At 47.5% G+C, this 14,069-nt stretch overlaps 1 protein-coding gene and 1 non-coding gene across 2 annotated transcripts in view; both read right to left on the bottom strand.

Moving 5' to 3' along the window:
• Positions 1-14,069, bottom strand: part of Fgd1 (FYVE, RhoGEF and PH domain containing 1) — a 41,918-nt gene that overhangs the window by 25,017 nt on the left and 2,832 nt on the right. The window lies entirely within an intron of this gene.
• On the bottom strand, positions 11,384-11,488 carry LOC113457469. Its single transcript, XR_003378032.1, has one exon. It is a non-coding gene; the product is annotated as a U6 spliceosomal RNA (small nuclear RNA).

Here is a 14,069-nt window from a genome sequence, read left to right as displayed (position 1 = left end):
TGTGAGCTGGGGGTCAAAGAGAAGCCCAACTACACTGCCACCCACCTCTGTAGATGTGCACAGGTGCCAGGGTCCCAGGGGCTCTCCAGCTGCTTCCCAGATCTCAAGGCCTCAAAGCAGGTAAGCTGCCCTGGGCAAGCCCTTCCCACCAGGTCAACAGCTGGGCGGCAGGGCTCTTGTGGGGCTTGTGTCCTTCTGTTCCCCTGCAGCTTCTCAGAGTGGGGTGGCCTATAATTCTCCATGGCTCTGCCCTGGCCATTCTCTCTCATGACCCACCTGACCCTCACATGGGAGCTGCAGTGGCTGCCTCTCCACTCTGTGCCTCCTCTTGGGCAGGCCTATAGAAGAGACAGCTGAATGAAATTTAGACTTAGGGATACCCTGGAGTCCCAGGTAAGGAAGGCAGTGATTTTCTGCCCAATTTCTTGTGCAGAGATGAAGACAAAGAAAGATGTGGTGACTAGCCCAAGGCCACACAAGGTAATAGCTGACTTTCATGAAGATGGCTTCTGGCCTGGGTTCTTTTCCCAACCCTGCTCTCCAAGCCCTAGGAGACATGAGAAAAGTATTAAGAAAAGCAGTGTGGCTACTGAAAGGGATACCCCTAACCCTCAAGACAGCAGGGTTTCGGTTTAGGAGTCTGGGTATGGCCAAGGTAAGGTACCACCGAGGACAAAAAGATTCAAGATCCCTGTCTCCTACTTCCGTAGACTTCTCAGTTTCTCCGGTTTTCCCTCAGCGGCTACCTTCGTCCCAGGGCTAGCTCTTCTTGGTGACCTCTTCTTACACAACCTAGTGGCAGAACTTTTCATAACTCCTTTCTACCCATGGGAAAATATAAACATCTTCACTAGGTCTCTGCGGCTCTTTATGGCCCTACTGAACACTCTGGCATCCCTCAGTTTGCTTTGAGTAAGCTAACTGTTTCACAGCTACTAGACTCTGCTGCTAGACTCTGCCCAGACTGAGAAAAATCTCATTCCTGCCCTCAGGGGAGCTACTAGAGTAGGGCCCACTTCCTCCTTTCTAAAAACCACAGTGTTTCCTACTTCCCCATCCGTCCCACCCACCTAGATCCAGACTGGTTTTCTCCAGACTAGTTTTCTTATGGTTGATAATTTACAACATTTGCTAACACACTCATGCCCACATCCACATCCCCATTAAGGCTCTGGACCAGCGCTGCTCCTTCCACCTTTGGTTCTACCAGAGACCCCACTGTTTCTCACACACATAAAGTTTTCATAAATCTTACAACACCCCATACCATATGCCAACCATGTACAGTCATTTAAGACTCAGAGAGAACCAGAGTCACCCCATGTATCCTAGCAGTGTGCAGTATGCTTGCACAACAAGCATTGTACAGCCATCACTGTATTCCCGTATCCCTTAGCAACAACAGGAAGCATACCATGAGCATCCTAGGAGTTGCCCACACACTCCCAAGCTCAGCTGTGAAAGTGGGGTAGATACTCTCTTTACCTCTACAACCTCTAGGCCCTCAACTGGCTATAAGGGCAATGATTTTTGTTTTTTTTTCTGTTTTTTTTTTTGGTGCACATACATACATACGTGTGTGTGTGTGTGTGTGTGTGTGTGTGTGTGCAGCACACACTAGGAAAGAACTTTACCACTGAGATCTAGCTCCAAGAAATAGCAATACTGACCCTTCAAGTTATACAACAAAAGAATAGTAATAAAAACAGCATGGTACTGGCATTGAGAACCCACATAAAAACCCACACTCCTACAGGTACCTGAATTTTTGACAAAGAGGCCAACAATAAACACTGGAGAAAAGATAGAATAGTCAAACTGGATAGAGACATGTAGAAGAATGAAACCAGAACCTTATCTGCTGGCATGGATGTGAGGAAAGGGGAATATACTTATTCACTGATGGTAGGAGAGCAAACTAGTGAGGCCACTATGGAAATCACTATGGAGGTTCCTCGAAAACCTAGAAATAGATCAACCACATGATCCAGCTATACCACTCTCGGACACAGACCCAACGAATTCCATAGCCTACGATAGGCACCTGCTCACCCATGCTCATTGTTGCTGTAGTCACGATATCCAGGAAATGGAAGAAGCCTGGGTGTCCATCAACTGGTGAGTGACTAAAGAAAATGTAGTATGTTTACACAATGGACTATTATTCAGCTGTTAAGGAAAGTTTAATTCACGGGTAAATGAATGGAGCTAGAAACAAACACTCTGAGTGAGATAACCCAGAACCAAAGACAAACATTGAATGCTTTCTCTCACTTCTGAGTGTTTGCTTTGAATCTTCAGATATGTCTTATCTCATTTGGAGATGGTGGTCAGGAAATTAGTAAGAGGCCATGCAGCGGGCTTTCAATGGGAGACAGAACTCAGTGATATAAGGGTTAAAGGGGGCTGGGCAGTGGTGGCACACACCTTTAATCCCAGAAGTTGGGAGGTAGAGGCAGGTTGGCAGGGCATAGGAGGGAATAATTCCACATGATATTGAACTGATTCCTAAATCCTTGTTGATATACCCACAGATTATTATACCTAACAACCCTCATCAAAGAAGCATACACACAAAAAGAGAGAGACAGAGACAGAGATATTGTTGCAGTCCTGGAACTCACTCTGTAGACCAGGCTGGCCTCGATCTCAGAGATCCACCTCCCTCTGCCTCCCGAGTGCTGGGATTAAAGGCATGAGCCATGGCCACCCTGTCAACATTTCTGTTTTTAGTAGATGGCGATTAACACAGAGATCCACAACTGGTCAAGGTGCAAAAAGTAAGAGAATGCGCAGTGCTCAGGATGGAGGGATGGATGAATGGATGGATGGATGGACAGACGGACAGATGGATGTGACATATATTTTTTCTTTCTTTTTTTTGAGACAGGGTTTCTCTGAAGCTTTGGAGCCTGTCCTGGAACTAGCTCTTGTAGACCAGGCTGACCTCGAACTCACAGGTGTGCACCACCACCGCCTGGCAATGAATGTGCCACACATATCACAACCCTTCCTCCCAAGGCTTAGGAACATTGAGCTGGGTGGCGCACGCCTTTAATCCCAGCACTAGGGAGGCAGAGGCAAGCAGATCTCTATGAGTTCGAGGCCAGCCTGGTCTAAGGAGCTAGTTCCAGGACAGCTGCCGTGGCTGTTTCACAGAGAAACCTTATCTCGAAAACAAAACAACAGAAACAAGACAAAAGAGCCAGAGGTAGTGAATAATGATAAGAAAACACTATTTCCGAACACAGAAGGAAAGTTCTGCTGTCTGCACAAGACCTGCACAAGGTCAAGTCAGCAGTCAGATAAAATCCCAGCACGGGAGGGGAGGTGGGCACAAAGTCCCAGGTCCCCACCTCAGGTGAATAGCTATTGGCAACTGATAGCTACCAGGAAAGGGAGAGTCGGTTTTCTTTTAGAGTGTAGTCACTCACTGGTTGATCAACCATGCTCCAGTGGAAGGCCACATAGCCAAGAATATACGGGCAGCACAAATTGGACTTGATGGGGTTAACCAAAAAGGACAGAAAGCTGCGTGAATAGGGAAAGGGGGTGGCTCTGGGAGGAGTCAGGGGAGAGGGGGGAGTATGAACAAAACAGATTGTATAAAATCTGCAAAGAACAGAAAAAAATACCAAAATATTCAAAATATTGGTTTTGATTTAGACATGTGCCTGTTTGGCAGGTGCCCTCAGGACATGTTTCTGGGTTTACATGGCATGGCAGTTCCAGCTTCTAGCTGAATTCGAGGACAAAGACTCCTCCTCTGGGCCATTCTCACTGGAACCTGACCCTGCTTCTCCCGCATCTCTTTCTGGAAAGTTCAGCTGCCAGCTCTCCCTCCTTCCCTGGCCAGCAGCATCCTGTCTCCCTTCTCCCAGCTGTAGCCTTGGCTTACTCTCAAGACAACTATTAGAGCTGCAGACTGGGCCTTGCTGTTAACTCTCTGATAACCTGGGACAAACAGCTCCACAGCTCTGGACTCATTTCCCCATACGTGAACTGGGGACGATACGTGTGCGCTGTTCTTGGTGAGAAACTGCTGAGAACTAGGGAGAGCAACAGACAGGTCCAGCAGTTGGTTCTCCTCAAGGATGATGCAAACGCCTCTTAGTAGCTCCCCAAATTTTGTCTTTCCCAGCTAAGGGGTGCTGTTGGGAAACAGCTGGAATTTCTGAGGTTGGAACTGGGCAGCAAAGAGAACAGAGGGAGTGGAGGAGAAAGAAGGACAGCAAAAGGGAAACCAGGTCTGCAGAAGGAAGAGAGGCTTAGCTTGAGGGAGAAGGGAGAGGCTGAAGGCACAGCTGCCCCCAACTCTCCCCCGCCCCCGTCTTGAATGGGCCTCAGCTCCACTGTCTCGAGCCACCTTCAAAGTAACACCGCATCCAGACCTTGCTTGGTCTAGCAGATGTTCACTTGGAAAAATGCAAGCACACGGCTCTGTGAAATGTGTTCTCTACAGGAAGCCCAAGGGGAATCCAGCAGTTCCTTCTCATTAGTCTCCTGACTATAAGGTCCTGTAAAAAGTGGGGTGATTTCAATAGTGCAAAGATACTTTGAGAAAGTGGGAGCTTGTCTGGCAAGCAATGAGCTTCCTAAGGGCTGCACCCTCCTGCCAAACAGGTTTCTGTAAAAGGTCTCTTTGATTTTTTTATTTTTGCTTTGTTTTTATGAGACAGGGTCTCATTAATATAGTCCAGGCTGGTTTAGAACTCATTGGGTACCCTCCGCTGACCTCAAACTCATGGTAATTCATCTGCCTCAGGCTTGCAAACACTGGGTTTAGAGTTGTATACTAGCACCCTCCTTCAACTTTTTTATTTTTGAAACAGGGTCTCATGTACCCCAGGCTAGCCTCAAACTTAAATGAGAACAAACTTGAACTCCTGATCTTCCTGCTTCTACCTCCTTGTTATTGTTTTTAAGGTTCTTCTGTAAAAGGAAAAATTTTGGTAAAATAGAAGAGATTTCTTCAAAGTGGAGGGATAGTTTGTAAGTGAGGAGAGTTCTACAGAAGCCCAGTATAGAAGCCGGGCGGTGGTGGCGCACGCCTTTAATCCCAGCACTCGGGAGGCAGAGGCAGGCGGATCTCTGTGAGTTCGAGACCAGCCTGGTCTACAGAGCTAGTTCCAGGACAGGCTCCAAAGCCACAGAGAAACCCTGTCTCGAAAAACAAAACAAACACAGGAACTTCTTTCTCATAAAGGGAAGGGGATTTCTGTACTGTGGGTAGCCTTGTGTGGAGTGAGGGGCTTCTGCATAGTAAGAGAGCATAAACTCAGAGGGACCAGTGGGAACGAGGTAACCCAACCACTACACGCCTCACAATGCTACAGACAAAATGTGTCCCTCCATTTTTACAGGAATAGTGCCCAGTATTTCAGAGCTTCCAATATTTCAAGAGTTCTATGTGGAATCCCTAATTTTAAGAGTGAGCAGGCTGCTAGACAGTTGTGGCACACGCCTTTAATCCCAGCACTCGGGAGGCAGAGGCAGATGGATCTCTGTGAGTTTGAGGCCAGCCTGGTCTACAGAACAAGTTCAAGAACAGCCAGGGCCATTACACAGAGAAACCCTGTCTTGGAAAAAAGAAGTGAGCAGGCCAATTAAAACACAAAGAGTGAAGGGCCAACTGTGGGTGCTCCTATTAAGTAGTTATTTAGGCCTCTTATACTCTGCTGTTTATCTTTTTAAAATTTGTTAATCTATCATCATCATCAGAGAGAAGGATCAAAGGACAACTCTGTGAAATAGTTCTCTCTTTCCACCATTAAATGGGTCCTTGGGATTGAACTCAGGTCAGCAGTGTTTACACAACAAGCTTTCAAGGCAGGTGTCTTTACCCACTAAAACACCTTGCCAGGCCTGCTCTTTAACCCTATATTGATATGCTCTGGCCCTCGGGCAGCAGCTCTGAAGGCCCCTTTTCCTATCCCTTGAAAGGGCCTAGCCTCTTCTGGGATGTAGAATGTCAAAGAAGCTATTTCATATATTTGTCAGGCAGTCCCTGAATTGAGATCTGTCTTTGAGAACTGAAATTCTTCATATAGAAATTATTCATATAGAATTCTTTAGAACATAAGCTGTCATTTTTTTTAAAGACAGGGTCTCTAACCTAGACTGACCTCAAAATCCTTATGTAGTCTGGAATCACCTTAAATTTATGATCTTTCTGTCTCCATCAACAGAGTATATGTCTGACCTTGCAGCAGGGGTCTCTTCTTCCTTGGCCTTCTCAGCCTCCTCCTCCTCCTCCTCCTCCTCCTCCTCCTCCTGTTCTGGCAAGGTCTCAATTTGTAGCCTAGGCTAGCCTAGAACTCACTATGTAGTTCCAGACTGATCTGAGAATCCTAGGGAGTCGAGCTCCAGAGTGCTGGGATTACGGATATGACCAGCGCGTGTGAATTACACGGTGCTGGGGAGACCCAACACAGGGCTTTGGGTATGCTAGTCAAGTACACTAAGGAATCACACCACCAATGGAGCCACTCCCCACACACTAAGCTGTTACTTTTTAATAGATGACACGAGGTATGGAAATCCAACTGCTTATTGAACATTTATTCTAGGTCAGGCATTTTGGGTTGACACTTTCCTGTGGCATGCTCCTAATAACTCCATGAGCTATTAATTCCATTTTGTACATAATGAAACAGGTTCAGCCAGGTGTGGTGGTGACACATGCCTTTAATCCCAACACTTAGAGAGGCAGAGTCAGGTGGCTGTGAGTTGAAGGCCAGCCTGCTCTATATAATGAGTACCAGGCCAGTCAAGGCTACACAGTGAGAACACGTCACAATTAAAAAAAATAACAGAAAAGGAAAAGGAAGGGAGAAAGGAAGGAGGTACGGAGGGAAGGAAGGAAGGAAACGAAAGTGAGGCATAAAGCAGCGAAGTAACTGACTTGAGCCTATACGGCTAGAATAACTAAGCTGCAATTGACTCTGAGTCTGCCTGCGTGTAGTCACAGGGCAGGTTCTGGGTAAAGTTGCTGAGCTGGGGAAGAAATCATTCTTGGAAGGAGGAAGAAAACAAGTTTGTAAAGGAGGTGCTTTTAAGTTGAGCTGTCCCCAATAGGATGTGTATTTCTTCCACACATAGATGGACTCTGGATAGTCGTGCCAGCAATGGAAGAAAAGTAGGCAAAAGTGCAGATACCTGGAAAGGTGCGTGGATGAAGCATGTGATTAAAGGTCAGAGTGGGCTGGGTTTACAAGAAGGTTCTAGAATAGAAAGAACTGGTATGAAGTGCCAAAAGATGCTACCCCAGCCACCACTCTTAGAACACTGACTTAGGAGGGCAGAGTGACAGACACAGAAACAGATGAAACAGGCAGACCCATACAGAGAAGCGGCTAGAAACTTCCAGGGCTAAAACTGAGCCAAATGACCTAATCTACAGCATACAACACACAGTGATGCGAAGACACACATGCTTATATACACACGCACAAACAAACTTACACAAGCATCCACAAAGAAGAGTAAGACACAAAGCAACCCATGGAGACTAAGACTGCCAAGAGGACAGGCAGACAGACAGACATAGACGAGAGAGAGAGAGAGACAGACAGACAGAGAGAGAGAGAGACAGACAGAGAGAGAGAGAGAGAGAGACCCCTGCCACTGAAGAGTACAAGTGGCCCATCCCTTCTTTTCTATCTGCTTGATTGCTATGAAGGGCCTGGCCACCTCCTCTGGTCTTCTCTGGACCAGAGGCCAGAAAGGGACAGAGGGTGGTAGCTCCACCCCTGGGAGGAGCTGGGGACTTCAGAGGACAGGAAGGGAAGGGAGTGGAGCTGCAGCTGGGAGCACTGGGGACAGTAATTACCCAGTGCAGTGCTAAGGCTGCCACGCTGGCTAGAATTACCCTCCCAATGAGGACAAAGCCAGTGGATGGATGATCCCTCTGACCCCTGTCTTGACCCCAGTTTGTCCCCCCCAAAACCAATGCATCTACCCTCCCAGCCACTAGAAGTCTGGTTAAATCTGAGAACTGCATACCCAGAGGAATTATGAGAGGAGAGGGACTTTTAGAGAAAGCTAAAAGTGGTACATGGTGGTACATGGAAGTCATCCTAGAACTTGGGAGACAAGAGGCAGAAGGACCAAGGCCAGCCCAACTACATAGTAAGTTTAAGGCTGGCCTGCACTACATGAAACAGTGTCTCCAAAAACAAACAAACTTCAATTAAAAAAAAAAAATTCTGGGACAAAGGCAAGGAAGCACAAGGCAGGAAACCTTCAGAAACCCAGAGAGATGTAAGAGGAAAAATAGAAAATGGGATGAGTCAGATGGAGACGGATACAAAGTGCATGGGGCATGGAAGTTACTGAGGGATGCAGGCAAAATGGCAGGCCAGGGCCATCTGTTGAACATGGCTACAATGGGCCTCTGGGCTTTGCCTGTGGCATTTAATCCTTACAATAGCCCTAAAGGGATGGGGATTACAAGGCATTTTATAGTTAAGAAAATTGAGGCACAAAGTAGCAAGACCACGTGACACTTTCCAAGGTGGCAGGCACGGGTCTGGGAGGGGGCTGCTCCCCATCACTGCAAGAGACATGACTCAAAGATCCCAGAAGAAAATTCTCCAGAGAGAGAGAAAGTCCCAGAGACTGGGAAACTCACCCTAAAAGACAGCAAAAGAGACTTCCACCTTCCCTAGCCCCCTCCCCTGCTGGCCTGCAGTGTGAGAGGGGCTGCACCTCCACCTGGAACAGATTAGGTAGGGAGGCCCAGACTAGGGGAGCCGGGAGCCGCTGGAGGGGGGAGCAGGGAAGGTGAAGGCAAAGCAAAGGAGGCAGCGTGGGCGGCTGCAGCGGCGGCGCTGGCCTTATGGGCTAGCGGAAGGGCTTCTATGCCAGCTGCAGCTCCCATGGGCCAGCCTTGCCAGTCCCGCCTTTCCCACTTTCCAGAGCAGACTTCAGCTCAGCAACTTAACCCTTTCCCTTTCAGCGCCGCTGTAGAGCAGAACACAGGAAGCGGGGCAGACAGCTGAAAGGGGAAAGGCAGCAGGATAGCCCACTGTGTTCTGGCAGCTCTTGTCACACACCTGTGACCTCACCATCCTGTCCTGACTTTGGGGCCCAGGAAGATACATCTGGCGCCTATTGTGCACTGCTCTAGATGTCTTACGTTGGGGCTTCTAAGACACAGTGTATCCTAAAAATAACAAACATCCCTACCCCAGCCAACAGTTAGCTCCTCCTTCTTGCCTTCCCCACTCCAGGAACAGCAAGCACCTCCATTCACCCAAGCTGTCCAAGTCACAGACTGGCCTTTCTCCACCATTCCTTTCGACCTTAACTCACACAACCAACTCCCAAGTCCTGCAGGCAGGCCCTTTAGGAGCTCTAGAATCCATACACATCTGCTTCAGTTTCTAACTGTTTCCCTCCATCCTCAGGGCCCTCTCCAACACCCTCTCCACAGCCCAGCCAGGCTTATTCTAGCCTTGGGGTGAACTCTGAACTCCAGAGAATAGGAACAAGAAAGCCCTAAGCTCATGAACACTGCCCCGCACCCATCCTTGAGCCACAATGGTCGATTGTCTATTCCTCGAAAGTGCTTTCTTCCGCCTGGGGCTTTGGCACATGTCGTTCCTGCAGCCTGAACTCTTTTCCCACATCTCCTTACCTCTGGCCATCTAGTTATCCTTCAGGACTTAACATAAATGTCTGCTCTGCCTCCTCTCCATGCGTCCCTGAAACATCTGTGCTGGGAATGACTTGCAATGTAGCTTTCCTGCTAGATGTGAGGACAGGACACATCTCAGCACAGATCACGAAGCGGAACACACTGTAGGCACTCAGAAGACATGGTAAGAAAATAGCCTCCTTTCCCCACCTTTCTCTCCTATAGGTTCACAAAGTATTTCTGGTTGTCAGATTGTATCCCAGGCAAATGGCATAAGCAATATTGGAAATGGGGAACCTGAAGCTCTGAGTTGGGAAGTGAGGCCTGGGAGTACAATGAACGGCGGATCCAGGAGTGCTGAGGTTCCTCAGTGGATGCCCTATAACCTTGACTCCAATTCTGCTGGAGGTATGCCTTCCAGGTTCAAGGAACTGGACACTAGAGTCCTGAAGGACTGGATTTGTGGCTTCAGGGGTGTCTGTTCTCTCTGCATTAAGGAACTTAAATCCAAGTGGCTAGCCAATGACAGGCTGCGCTTCCTGCCCTCATTCCAGACAGGTCCTAGCCCCACCCAGCCAGCGTCTGGCCAGCACCACATCTGCCTAAGGCATTTAGCTAACTGGCTGCAGAAAGCCACTGCTTCTGTCTGTGTAGGGTACAGTTAGCTGTCACTCACTCTTGAGGGAGGAGGGAGCCCTAGCTGGGCCCTCCTCGGACTGGGCATCAGCTACATTTGAAACTTTCAATTCCTTTAATGGGGAAAGCCCTTCTGGCCACCTACCCAGTCTTGATTATTTTATTGTTTGATTGAAAAGCTCCAGCTGACTAGAAAACAAATCTAAGATGTTTCCTGAACCTACTTGACTCTCCAAACATCCTCCAAATCTCAGCACTTAGCTCAGCCTGAGACCCCTCTGTTTTCCTCCAAGAAACAAGACAAAAAATGTCCTGAGGTCTCTCAGATGCACTCACCATGGAAAATAAGGAAGGAGCCACACAAATATTTTGATGGCAATGTTTGATTTGCCTTTCAGTTCTTTGCAAAAGCCAGCTATCCCCAATGTGTGTGTAATAGGCCTCAGCTCCGTGCAAATGTTTTTAAAGTTGCCACACACAGAGACTTGTCAGAATATGGCTTTACTGACCTCGGCATATGCCTTCAAGGATGCAACAGATCCTCTGGACCACACATACCCTGCATAAGAGCTACCTGGTGGTCTATGCTATATGTTGGTGGTGAACACTCCCAAACATCTCTCACATAGAAATCTTTCTGGAGATTTATAATGCTAAATCCAAATGTCTGCTAACCATCACTACCTTGCTATCTTCCTAGGCTTCAAACTCAGCGAGTCTCAAACACAACTCATCACATTCTCCTAAACCCCCTCTTGTGTAGATGGCTCCACTATCAACCACTAGGTCACTTAGCTGGTTTCAGAAAACTATCCAAAACTGTCCTGGAGTCTCCTTCCTTCCTTGGCCTCTCCAGTCATCACCAAGGCTTATCCATGTTGGCACTTAAATATTCTTCTGATACACTTGCTACAATTTAACCTAAGCTACCATTACCTTTCACAAAATATATATGACACCCACAAGTTTGTCCCCTTCATGCACTTCCACGTTTTTAATTTGTTTTGTTTTTTTGAGACAGTGGCTCCTTGTGTAGCCTTGGTTGTCCTAGAACTGGCTCTGTAGACCAGGCTGGCCTCAAACTCACAGTCCCGGAGTGCTGGGACTAAATGCATGTGCCACTACCGCTTGACTTAATGTGTGTCGTCCTTGCACAGGGGCCATGCCAATCTTCTCTGTATCATTCCAATTTCAGTATACATGCTTCTGCTCTTTAATCCCTTCCATCCATTTTCCATGAAACTTTTAAATCCTAGCACCTATCACATCATTTCCCCATGAATAAGCCCTGGATGGATCCTGCTTGCCCTCAGGACAAAGTCCCTTTGCTAGCTTTTTCCCCTCCACTCTTGCCTAGTACTGGTCCCCTAATCAGTGTTTGCATGTCTTTGCTGACACCAGACCATCTAGCTGAACTGACCCCCCACATTTTCTAGGTCTATGAACCTTAGTAGATATACTTCTAAGTCCCTTCCCAAGGGACAGGCCAGGGCCTTTCATTGGGCACTGCTGATACCAAATTTCCTATGCTTAGAGTTCCAGAATCTTAACTGTCTTCCAATATAAATAGTCAAAAGACAGACATGACAAAAGCAGGGGAGAAAAATAAACTGAGGCACCTAGGGTTTATGTGCAAGGGGGCAAGATTAACTCACTTTCTTACAACCTATGCTTCCCTTCTGGGCTTGGAGTTAAGGGACATTCATCTATGACTCTGGGAGGAAGACTTCAGAGACAATGCTCATTCACTATAGGACCCTGGCTGAATCACTGTCTCTCTGGGTCGCCTTTGACTCAACTGGAAAAATGAGCCCTAGGCTATACACCAAAATCATCTGAGAATCTTTTGTTGCTGCTGTTGAGACAGGGTCTCACTATGTAACCCTGGCTGGCCTGGAACCCAGAGATCCTACTGCCTCTGCCTCGAATTAAAGGTGTGTGCCACTATATCTGTCCCTTTCTGAAAATCTTTCTTGAAACCAGATTTCCTGGATTCTAACTCCAAGGCTCTGAAGCTGAGAAGACATTTATTCTTCAAGGTCAACAAAAGATTTTCAGGCTTACTGAGGGTAAGAAACCCAGAATCAGCCAGTGTCAAGGAACTTTTGCAGCACTTAACTCTTTGGTCTCAGAAGATGTGACCAGGTAAGAACAAACTAGCCCTTTCTGCTACTTTCATTGATTCTTCTCTCACTTCCCACAAAACAGCTGATCCCAGCGCTCGGGAGGCAGAGGCAGGTGGATCTCTGTGAGTTCAAGGCCAGCCTGGTCTACAGAACAAGTTTCAGGACAGCCTAGGCAACACAAAGAAGCCCTGTCTCAACAAACCAAAATTCAAACCAAATAAACAAACAGCACTAACATCAAGTCCAACTTCTTTGGCTCCAAACTCTCTCCAAGCCCCAGCATGTGGGAAGACATTCTAGGTCTGAGCCACAAGGATTACAGTAGGACTTCCAAATCCCTATATGCATAAACCTTCACCTGTAACCCTCCCGACACCCTCTCTGGTATCTCATTGGGTTATCCCAGTGACCCAAGGAAGCCTTGGGCTTTACCAGCCTAGAAACTGAGCATAGCACTCTCCACCAGGAACTAGACAGAGGAACAAAAAGAAAGGGCCCGGAGGTAACTCAGCTCTTCACATGGATAAGACATAATTATTATTTTCTCACCACACACCCCCTGCTGCTCTGGGATATGCCACTGGGACCAAAGGCTGGTGATTCAATAAGATCCTCAGGAGTCTAAAGGAGGAAGTCAGCAGGCACATGAATATCTTAACATGTGGGCTAAAGCGTCTCTAGTCTTTTAACTGAAGTTCAGATCTCTGTCTCTCTCCCTCCTTCCTGCTCTCCCTCTTATACACACACCCTCCCACCACCAATCCTGCCCATTTTGAGCCAATTATAGGCAAGTCCTATGGAGAGAGAAGCAAGTCACTTGTGCCTACCCCTGGGCTGGCTGTGAAGCGGGGGAGGCGGGCCTCTCACAACCCATGCTACTGTGAATCACATGGCCCAGTGCCCGCCTTGTCAGGACTTGAGAAATTCCTCGGCCTCTTCTTCAAAAGGGTTTTCTCTCTTCATGCTTTATTCTTTAAGTCCTCAGGGGGTGAGGACTTTGCAAACAAGAATCTTACAGATTCCTAGATATCCTTCTCTAGATGAGGGTACCAAGAACTGAACCCATCATCCAGGGCCACATAGTGAGTAAGTTAGGAATGGCTAGACGGGAGACCAAGTCTTTCCCTGACACCCTTTTTTAATCCCAATCTTTACTTTTTACTAAAATAAAAGACTCCCGCTGGGCATTGGTGGCACAAGCCTTTAATCCCAGCACTTGGGAGGCAGAAGCAGGCAGATCTCTGTGAGGTCAGTCTGGTCTACAGAATGAGTTCCAGGACAGCCAGGGCTACACTGAGAAACCCTGTCTCAAAAAAATTAAAAAAAAAAAAAAAGAAAGACACCCACCGTGCCATTGTAGAGCCAAAGATATAACTGGGGAAAAGGATCCTGAGAATCCTGTATTGATGTGGAGAGAAGAGGGGAATGGTTTGGGAAGAGTACTCTGCTTTGGAATTCAGAACTGGCGGAGTAGAAAAGCAAGCTCAGTATCAACCCCGTGTTGACTAGAGAGGGGGCAGAGAGCAAGGGTCAAGACCTTCCTAGCTACTGAGTCCCAGACCAAGAGTATTTGCTGGGTGGGAACTCACTGTTAGGCAATAGTTACAGAGGGCCTACTGTGTGGTCCCTTACCATCTAGTCAGACATTTTTTTTCGAGACAGGGTTT

Source organism: Microtus ochrogaster, chromosome X, assembly GCF_000317375.1.
Source record: "Microtus ochrogaster isolate Prairie Vole_2 chromosome X, MicOch1.0, whole genome shotgun sequence".
NCBI lineage: Eukaryota > Metazoa > Chordata > Mammalia > Rodentia > Cricetidae > Microtus > Microtus ochrogaster.
This window is presented reverse-complemented; position numbering and strand designations above follow the sequence as displayed.